General features: G+C 43.2%; 1 long non-coding RNA gene across 1 annotated transcript in view; it reads right to left on the reverse strand.

The window, feature by feature from the left end:
• Positions 1 to 245: 245 nt before the first annotated feature.
• LOC116100860 overlaps positions 246 to 11,255 on the reverse strand; it is a 19,477-nt gene continuing 8,467 nt past the window's right edge. Inside the window, exons 2-4 of the long non-coding RNA XR_004122695.1 lie at positions 4,411 to 4,437; positions 746 to 968; positions 246 to 521 (exon numbers count right to left, since the gene is read on the reverse strand). This is a non-coding gene — a long non-coding RNA (uncharacterized LOC116100860). The remainder of the gene's footprint in view (positions 522 to 745; positions 969 to 4,410; positions 4,438 to 11,255) is intronic.

Raw genomic sequence — 11,255 nt, forward strand, 5'->3', positions numbered from 1 at the left:
GTATAGAATAGAGTTTATTCAGGGCATGGGGAGGGGAGTTGAGAGGGTAATAGAGGCAGATAAAGGCAGAGAGAGAGAGAGAGGGAGAGTGAGAAAAAGAGGGAGAAAAAGAGGAAGAGAGAGAGATAGTAGAGAAGTAGAGGCAGGCCATGAGCACATGGAGAGGGAGGGAAGGGAATGGAGAGAGCAGGAGCAAGAGAGAGAGGATGGGGCAAGCAGCCCCTTTTATAGTCAGGCACACCGGCTGTTGCCAGGTAACTGTGGGGTGGAGCTTAGACAGAATGCTAACAGCTAGTAGTTTCCAACCAACTGATGAAGTTCCCTAGATGTGTAGACCCCCTTTCTCCAACTAGTTCAGAAGAGTTTGTGAATATCAAATATGTGTTGTTTATAATGATTCCAAGGTTGATGCTACAGCGTCCGAGGCCAGCTCCCAGTTAACCCATGCTGCCTCCTAGTGACAGCTGCATTTTCTCAGTATTCTGAAGTAGCCGTCATCTCTTTACAGCTCCCATTGTCACCTGCAATAAAGGAAACATTCAAAAATCTGACTCTATATCAGGATCTGTAATGATTGATTGGTTCTCCTTTTGTTTCCCACTTCCCTCTCAATACTGATTGAGACCTAGGATTGAACCTAGGGCATGTGTGAGCATGTATGTGCTCTACTGTTGAGCTCTGTACTTAAGGTCACCACTTTTATTTCCCCACATTTTAAATTTTTGCCCAAGTTTCATGAACTTACCCTGTAGCCCAGGCTGGCCTTGAACTTTCCATCCTCCTGCCTCAGCCTCCAAGTAACTGGAATCATCAGCCTGTGCTCCTCTGCTCCTGCTCCTGGCCTCTCTTTCTATCAAACTCCATCTTGAGAAAGAGGGATCTATCATTCTTCCTGGTTTGGCACCTTTCCAAATATTTTGGTAGAGAGATAGGTTTCCAGTCATCACCAGCATCTGCATTCTGCAACACTGGAACAGACAACCTTACAGAAATGTTATTTCGGTGACACCAGGGGACCTCAAAGTCAAATCCTGGCCCTCCCACTTAGACCAATGACTTCATCCTCGGTCCTCAGTTTCTATGTCTAAAACTGACATGTCAACTTTACCCTCACCACGCTCTACACAAAGTACATGAACACACTGTATCTAGATCGGAGTCTGGATCCTGTACGTTTCCTTTTTTTCTTCATTTTGATCTTTTTAAAAAAAATTTTACCCTGAAGCTAATTCTGTCCAGAAAGCAGTGTATAAAAAAACTAACAAAAATGCCACTCCTCTCGGTAGGAATCCAGACAGCTCTTACTAATAGTTAAACATCGGTTCCTTCAGTTGGCTGTATTTGGGGACAGGGTCTCCATATTTAGCCTTGACTGGCTTCTCCTGCCTTGGCCTCCAAAATTTCTGAAATTACAAGTGAATGCCACCATGTCTAGCAGGGTTCCTATTATTTGTTTGTTGAGATGGACCTCACGATGCAGCCCTAGCTGTCTTGGAACTCACTATGTAGCCAGACTGACCCCAAGTGTGAAGAAATCCTCCTGCTTCTGCCTCCTGAGTGCTGGGATTAAAGGCATGCACCACCATGGCCAGCAAATAGAAAGCTCTTAGCAAAAGACTGCATACAACACATCTCTGTGAGTTCATGGCCAGCCTGGTCTACTAACAAGTTCCAGGCTAGCTGGGGCCACATGGTAAGACATTGTCTCTAACAATAAACAACAAAAAAGGCTATACATATATCATATATATTTCATTTCACTTAGAAACACTGTGCTTATTGTCTTCAAATGAAACTAAGGTTAAATTTCAGCCTATAGCTACAAATCCAGTTGGTACAATTTAGAGCATGAATTATATCATGTGGTTGGCACATAGCAACACAACTAGTACTTTTTTTAAGGGGAAAAATCTATTTAGAATTTAAAAAACAAGTTTAGGCTACTGGGTTGTGCATAACATTTTGACTTGGCAGTCAAAGACCTGAGTTCTACATCCCTTCCCCTCTTGATAACTGTACAGATGAACTTGGGCAAGTTGTCTCTTCTCTCTTGGTTTTAATTTTGTCATTCATAAATGGTAAGTGATAAACATACAGGTTTTGTTGTGCTAAAACCCATATAATGAAAGCAGAGATCCCCACCTAGCGTCTAACACATACTAGAGACTCTATAAATATTTCTTGTGTACATTTTCCCTGCTTCTCATTTTTCTCATGTTTGTAGGACCTGAATTAATGAAGTATAAAAATGAGAATATGGGATAGACCAAAGGCTCTCTGAGCATGGATCCCAGCTGAATAATGTCAGCATCACCAGGGTACTTGCTAGAAAAAAGCCTTGGGCCCCACCCCAAACCCAAGGGCAGTCTTGGGTTTCATCAAGTTATGGTAGCCAGCTCCAAAATGCTCCCATCAATCCCCATTTTCTGGAAGTCACACTCTTGTATAGTCCTGCCCTAGGTGTACCATGATTGCCTTGTCTGCCCCGTAAAACACATCAGACGTTAGGAATTTTCAAGATGAAATTACAATATACAGCGTGGCTCCATCGTGTTCTCAATAGCTTTGGTCGTGGCTTTGGGAAAGGCCATCCCGGGGGCAGAGGGGATTCTAGGACTTTGGGCAGCTTTCTGGAGAGATCAATGGTAATAAGCAGAGCTCATACCCAGCTTGTACAGTTCACATGTTCTATGTTCAAAACTGAGGCTGCAGTCAAGTTGTGTGACCTTGAATTTGTTCCATGTTTGATTCTGAATTAATTTTGTCATGGCACATTCAGAAGTCTTTCACTATTGTCAAATATTTTATTATCACCCACATTCATTTACACTACTCCAAGTGGGGCTGGGACTTAGACTAAGAATATACACATTATTACATTAAGAATAAGTCATAGGCCAGGCAGTGGTGGGGCACACCTTTAATCCCAGCACTTGGGAGGCAGAGGCAGAGGCAGGCAGATTTCTGAGTTCAAGGCTAGCCTGGTTTACAGAGTGGTCCAGGACAGCCAGGGCTACACACCTGTCTTGTCCCACGAGAGTGTTCCTGGTATTTCCCCTCCCTCCTGCTATCCTCAAACTTTGCCTCTCTTCTTCCCTTCTTTTTCACCCTCTGTTTCTTCAAAATGTCTGTCACTGAGAGCCCAGTGCCAGTTCTCCATGGCTCTGGTCCCTCCCTCTCGCTAGAAAGGGCAAGAGGGAGGGGAGACACCCTGTCTCAAAAAGCCATAAAAAGAAAAAAAAAAATCTAGAATGATTTTTTAGCTCTGCATTAAGACAAACTCCAGTAATGTCTGAAAATGGCTCTACATGCACTACTCATGTTCTTTTACTATGTATTTCCACAAAGGATAGTTGATTATAAGATGTTCTATGTCCTGCAGTATCAAATAGACCAGAACAGGAAACAGGACAGTCGCTGAGGGTGGTGTGCTCCGGGAAGCTTGCCCTTTCTAGCGAGAGGGAGGGACCAGAGCCATGGAAAACTGGCACTGGGCTCTCAGTGACAGACATTTTGAAGAAACAGAGGGTGAAAAAGAAGGGAGGAAGAGAGGCAAAGTTTGAGGATAGCAGGAGGGAGGGGAAATACCAGGAACACTCTCGTGGGACAAGACAGCATTTTAAAAAGCCCCTGGGCTGAGGCAATGGCTTTGTGGAGCCTCAGCTTCCCTGGACTGCACCGTCTGGGAATCCAGAACAAGTGTCATGGGACTATGTGCTGAACACCTCTAGACCGCGGGGAAGAAACTGTGTCAGAACCTCCCAGTACTCTGTGAGGCAGAAACCTGGCCAGAGCCAGAGTCTGCAGGGGAACCACACAGGATGCACAGTAGCCAGTGTGATGTCTGAAAGGACCCCTGGGACATGACCAGCATTTGAAACCCAAACGCTGACAGACCGCAGAGGTGTGTCTAGCATCTGTAACCCGACAGACAGCCCACGGGCTCCTCAGTGACTGGCATCTGGGAGCCTGAGAAGAAACAGTGTGAGTGAAGGTTGGAACTGCGATCAGACAGGCGGCAGTCCGGCTCCCTCCCCTGCTCACTCACTCCCCCTTCACTAATAGCACTGACACTTCAGCAGGCTAGCTTTGTCCCACTCAACTTCCTGTTTTTATATTCTTTTATTGTTTTGGATTTTTTTGATTTTGAAAATATTGTGAAGTGTTTACTTACCTATCTGTGTATGTGTATTGTGTGTTTGAGTGTACACACATGTATATTGTGGACACATCTACCTATGCTCATGTGCAGAGAAAAGAGGAACATGCTGAATATTCTCTATTCCTTTGAGGCAGGGACTCTTCCTAAACCTGCCACTTGGAAAACTCTAAGACAAACTTATCAACAAACAAACAAACCCAATAAGCAAAGCAGATACCAATGAAATTCAGAAAATCATTAGAACATACCTTATGTATTCCACTAAATTGAAAAACCTAAAAAAAAAAAAAGGATGATTATTAACCTATATGATTTACTAAAATTATACCAAAGTGAGGTAAACAATTCAAATACACTTATGTATTTATGAAATTAAAGTGGTATATTGTTTTTGTTTTTGGGTTTTTTTCTGACACAGAATCTTACTGTGTGGCCCTGACTAGCCTGGAACTCACTTTGTGGACAAAGACTTGCCTTGAATTTACAGAGATTCACCTGTCTCTTCCTCCTGAGTGCTGGGATTAAAAGTGTATGCCACCAAGTCTAGCTGAAGCAATAATGTTTTTTTTTTTTTAATCCCCCAAGTTAAAAAGACAGTTCAGGCTGAGGTGGACTCCCTATGAAATCTTTAAATTCTTTAAAGAAGAACTAACACACATGCTTCCTAACTTATCCAAAAACAAGATCAGCAAAACTAAAGCTGATGTTGCACAGCTAGGGGAAACCTGAACTATGTCCGGTTCAATCAGGAGCACTACCTACCAAACTCTGTGTATGACGCCGGTGTTATCTTCATACGAATCAGGAGCACTACCTACCAAACTCTGTTTATGAAGCCGGTGTTATCTTCATACGAAACAGGAGCACTACCTACCAAACTCTGTGTATGACGCCGGTGTTATCATCTTCATACGAATCAGGAGCACTACCTACCAAACTCTGTTTACGACGCCGGTGTTATCTTCATACGAATCAGGAGCACTACCTACCAAACTCTGTTTACGACGCCAGTGTTATCTTAATACAAAAGCCAGATAGTGACACAACAAAGAAAAAATTAGACACAACTCTCCCCAACAAATATGCAGAGATTCCTAGTAAAATACTTGTAAAACAAGCATTTTTTTTTCTATTCTAAAGATGACTCATCTTCCATAAAAAATACCACTCATCATGCTCAGGTTGCCTTCATCCCAGTGATACAGGAATGGTTTGATATTTGCAAACCAATAAAGGCAATACATCACCTGAACTGACCCACAAACAGAAATCACGTGACTATTCAATAGATGTACAAAGGGCTTCTGACAATTGCCACCATCAGATCATAGTAAAAGCCCTGAGGAGACTAGAACATATCCCAACATAACAAATGATGTCACAGATGGCAAAACTAAAGCTGATGTTGCACAGCTAGGGAAACTCAAACCACTCCCACTAAAATGAGGAGCAAGATGAGGGATTCTGCTTTCTCCACTGTTACTCAAAATGCACTAAAATCTTGGCTAAAGAAAGAAATTAAGAGAAAGCAATAAAAGGAAAGAAAGGAAGAAGTTAATGTATCTTCATTTATAAATCACGATTCTATACAGAAGACACCCTAAACACTACCAGAAACCTCTTAGCTCTGCTAAACACTTGCAGCAAAGCAGAAGATAGAAAACTCACATGCAGAAATAGCAGCTTACAGCTCGGGTTGCAGCGCTGGTGGTGGCAGCTCAGGTGGTGGCAGCTCAGGTGGCAGAATGCTGCCTAGGACTCACAAAGCCCTGGATTCAGCCTCCAGCACTACATAAAGCAGATACAGTGGCACACCTGTGATCCTGGCTCACAGGAAGTAACGGCTCTCAGGAAAAGCAGAAGGCTTGAAACATCAAAGAAAGAAATTGAGGAATTCAGTAGACAATGGACAGATGTCCTATGCTCCTAGATTGGAAGAATTCACGTTGTGAAAGTGGATATACTACCAAAAGCATCGTACAGGTTCAATGCAATTCCCATCAAAATTCCAATGCCAGCTGGGCAGTGGTGGCACACGCCTTTAATCCTAGCACTTGGGAGGCAGAGGCAGGTGGATTTCTGAGTTCGAGGCCAGCCTGGGCTACAGAGTGAGTTCCACGACAGCCAGGGCTGCACAGAGAAACCCTGTCTCGAGAAACCAACCCTCCCCGCACCCCCCCCCAAAAAAATCCAACGCCATTCTTCATATAAATAGGAAAAAAAATCTAGCATGGAGGTACAAAAGATCCTGAATAGCCAAAGCAATACTGAGAAAAAAGAATGTTCCTGGTGGTATCACCTTACCTGATCAAAATATTCTGCAGAGCCATCATAACAAATATAAACCAGAGAGCAATGAACAGAACAGAGGACCAAGATATAAACCCATACAACGGTAACCACCATTTTAAAAACAAAGATATCAAAAAGATACAGTGGATAAAAGATACTTTCTCAGCCAATGACGTGAAGGAAAGTGGTGTACCAAAACCATCACCTTCATTTGGGTCAAATACCTCAACACAAGACCTGAAACTCTGGGTCTGTTGGAGGGAAAAGTAACGACAAGACTCCAAGATAACAGGTGTAGGTAAAGATTCCCAGACTAGGATGAACAATACAAGCACCACATAGATCCAACTGGAAATCACGAAGCAAAAAGCTGCAACCAGCAAAGGGAACAGCTATTGATCAAGAGAGATACTCAAGAGTGGAAGAAAACATTATTTAGTCATGTTTTAACTTAAATGTGAAATGTTCCCCATAGGCTTATGTATTTGAAACACTTGGTCCCTCTGTTTGTAAAGGTTATAGGAGACGGAGCCTTGCCAGAGGAAATAAGTCGTTGGGGGCGGGGCCTTGAGGTCTGGTAGCCCAGCCCACTTCTTGTTCCTCTTTCCCTATTTGCTGAGTTTGTGATGCGCTAGCCACCGGGTCCTACCACCATCCCTTCCATGCCTGCTGCCAGGATGGACTGCATCTTTCTTGACTGTAAACCAAAATCAATCATTTCTCCTTAAGGTGCTTATTGCGAAGGCATTTTATCACAGCAACAGAAAGTAACTAAGATGTTGTCCATCTAACAGAAGATTACTCTCCGGAATATATAAGGAACAACAACAACAGCACAAACCTAAACAGAAAAATCTGACAACTAATTCAGTCATGAAGCGAATGAAGTTAACAGATGGTTCTCAAAAGATTAAGAACCTAAACAGAAAAATCTGACAACTGATTCAGTCATGAAGCGAATGAAGTTAACAGATGGTTCTCAAAAGATTAAGAACAAATGAGCAGTGTACATTAAAGAAGAATCTCACTAGTCATCAGCATCATTGAAAAAAAAAAAAATCACAAGTCCTGGTGAGGATGTAGACAAAAAGGACACTGATGGAGGAAATATAAATAATTCTGTCCAGGTTCTAAAAAATATCAGTATAGGGGTTTCTCACAAAACTAAAATGAGAGCTACTATAAGATTCATCCATACTAAGTCCCTGGATGTACCTGAAGTCTCTAAATCAGTATATCACAGAAGTACTTACACAAGCATGTTTATTGTGGCACTGTTCACCATAGCTAAGCTATGGAACCAGCCTGGGCACCCATCCACAGAGGAATAGATAAAGAAAATGCACTATTAATACACACACAATGGATTATTTTATCATTCATAAAGAAGAATGTTCTGTTGTTTGCAGGAAATGGATGTAACTGGAGAACATCATATTAAACACATGCCAATCTCAGATGAATACTAGATGTTTTCTATCATCTGTGACTCCTAGATTTTATGCAGATACAGAAAATCATGTATGCATATATGACATTAAAAGTAAATAGAAACCCTGTCTCAAAAAACCAAAAAAAAAAAAAAAAAAAAAAAAAAAAAAAAAAAAAAAAAAAAGAAGAAGAAGAAAAGAAAAAGAAAGTAGATATGAAACTAGCTAGGGGGACAAAAGGGACTAACAGAATGGGTTGAGGACAAAAGAATGTAGAGATCTGTGATATATTTGACATGTATCATACACTTATGTATAGTGCACATACTCAGTCTTTAATTTTTTTAAATTAATTTTATGTGTATGTACATGTGAGTGCAGTTCCTATAGAGGCCAGAAGAGGGAGTTGGATTCCCTAAAGTGGGAGTTAAAGGTGTTTCTGAGCTACTGGATATGGATGTTGGGAACCAAACTCAGGACCTCTATAAGAGCAGCAAATTCAGCCATCTCTCTAGCCCATATTTTATTTTCTTTTTTAAATGCAGTTGACTCTCCATATCTACAAGTTACACATCTAAAGATGTATCCAACCAAGAACTAACATACTTTCTCAGAAAAATGTTGCATGTTTACTGAATCAGACATTGCTGCTTGCAAGTTACTCAGGGAAGCATTCCCGTACATAGTGCCACACTGTAGTGGCTATTAGAAAGAATCCAGAGGTTACTTAAAGTGCCTGTGAGGATGTCAGCAAGCTATTCACAGGTCCCATGACAGTTTATAGAGAGGACCTCACAAGCTGTGGACTTGAGTATACTTGGAGGGAGGTGCCCTGGATCTCACCCCCCTACTGGCATTTCCCACAAGTGTCTGTATTTGCTTGGTAACCTTAAAGTCAGAATACACAAAGCTTTGGCTTAGGAATCTGCTGTGCTGGAGGTGATTAGAGACTGCTGAAATCACAGGGAAATGAGTGAAGTCAAGAGGGCTTTTTGTGAGCCCAGTTTCCACATGACACCTGTGCTATTATATTCTTAGCCTAAACTGAACCCCAACTAGAGTTAATGTGAACCCTGATCCATTGGCAAGTGAGTTTATAGGCAGCTACAAGGTAAATGACAGATGTTGGAGTGATGCCATGTGTTTTAGAGGTTGACATCATAGAGACTAAACATCTCGGCCTCGGGCACACTGTCCTTGGTACCCTCCCAGCATTCACCTTCATTATAGAACAGAGAGTCCTGAGCCAGTGTGCACCAAAGTGTCCACAGGAGCAGAAGGAGACAGGGAATGGACAGGGCAGGTGCTAGCTGGTACATCAGAAACAAAAGGTGACGGGCTGCCCTAAGAGTCCAGACATTCAAACTGTACTTGGGGCTGGAACACTCCCCCTGCTGGTCTCCTCTTCTGGCAGCTACAGCCCCAGAATACAGTACCTTCTTGGGTATCACGAACGAACCCAAACTATGCCCATGGGTGCAAATGATTCCCTTCCCTTCAGAAACAATTAAAGATTTAAATAAGTGATCACTCCAGAAAGCAGATAATTCATCCCACCTCACACTTGCTACCTGCCTCACTGCTGTGCCCCTGACATGCCTTAGCTGTTTGCCACCACAACACTATTGTTTGGGAAAATATGCCCATCTGGTTCCATGACTGTTGAAACTTGCCTGTGACATGATGAGCCATTTGCGGGGGTGCCACCACTGAGGGAATTAGTCGCTATTAAAATCATGTTCAAACCAGGGCGTTGCCAAGGTGCCGACATTGGGGAAGCTGCCCGGAGGCTTTTGGCTGTCTAACAAAGACTTGGGGATGGCAGGAGTTCTGTAGGGCTTCTAAATCATGGATGGACAATTTGAGACCAGAAGTCGCCTGGAGACCAGGCCAAACCTGTGGGTTCTTAAAAGCTTTTAACACACACACACACACACATACACAGAGGGGGAGGGGGAGAGGGAGAGGGAGAGGGAGAGGGAGAGGGAGAGGGAGAGGGAGAGAGAGAGAGAGAGAGAGAGATTTGCCTAATGTGGAAAGAAAAGGGAAAGAAACTTCGAGACACGAGGAAGAGAAAGGAGCAAGGTAAAGAAATGCATGTGTACTTGACCTGTGTTTTTCCCTTTTCTCCTGTGCACAGCTGTTCATAAACACCTAAATAGCATTTAATATACAAAGTAGCATGTTCTCGCTTGTGACTAAAGTTGTAAATGTCCTAAAGTCAGACAAGTGGATGGCAGAGTGACGTGTGTACCACATCCCTACACCAGACATGTCTATACTTTTCATTTGAGTCAAGTCTGGATTGGCCTGGCAGAGGTGACTGGCTGGAGGCATGAGAAGTGCTGTTTGCTAACAGCCTCAAGTCCCTCTGCTTTTTGTTTGGGATGCCCTAAGACACAGGTCCTAAGCCACAAACTGGTGCTGCCAGTGCTTTCTGTCCCAGGCCAATGGGTAAGCTCCCTACCATTCCATTCTTCATTCCATCCAGTTCTGCATATCCAGATGGGAGAGGAGCTGTAAAGTTAAAGGAGGAAGGAGCATGAGTTGGGAGTGTACAGAAGCAGGAGGGCTGAGGTTGTTCTAAGTGCTCCCTGGATTGGCCCCGAGACCACTGATGACCACAGGATTCTTTCAACATAATGTTGGGCTAGAGAGATTGATTGTTCTGTGGATAAGAACACTAGTGGCAGAGGAAACTCCACTCCTAGGCACTCTAACATGCCAAGAATCAGAGGCGAGGAGGACACAACATCTGTCCCACTACCAGGAGTAACTGGGACTAGCAGAACCCAGGCACACAGGAACTCTGCCAGCCCAGTGGCTCAGGTTCCTTCCGGTCTGTCTGGGCTGGTACCCTAAGCAGACCTTTGGAGCAAACTCTGAAGCCAGTCTCAAAACACCCAGAGGAAGCTCCACTCCCAGGAGCTCTATTATGCCCAGGATCACAGGATCCCAGAATCACAGGATCCCAGAGGCAGCTTGACGCGGAGGAGCTCTGACACAACCAGGATCACAAGAAGGACAGGCTCCAGGCAGATTTAGCAGGGGCAGGTAGCACTAGAGATAACCAGATGGTGGGGGGCAAGCGTAAGAAAATGAACAACATAAACCAAAGTTACTTCGCATCATCAGAACCAAATACTCCCACCATAGCAAGTCCTGGACACAACATCAGACCAGAAAAGCAAGATTCAGATATAAAATCATTTCTCATGAAGATGATACAGGACTTTAATAAAGACATAAATAGCACCCTCAAAGAAATACAGGAGAAAACAGGTAAACAGCTAGAAGCCCTTTAAGAAGAAACACAAAAATACCTTAAAGAACTACAGGAAAACACAATCAAACAGGTGAAGGAAATGAGC

Source organism: Mastomys coucha, unplaced genomic scaffold (genome assembly GCF_008632895.1).
Source record: "Mastomys coucha isolate ucsf_1 unplaced genomic scaffold, UCSF_Mcou_1 pScaffold21, whole genome shotgun sequence".
In the NCBI taxonomy this organism is placed as follows: Eukaryota; Metazoa; Chordata; class Mammalia; order Rodentia; family Muridae; genus Mastomys; species Mastomys coucha.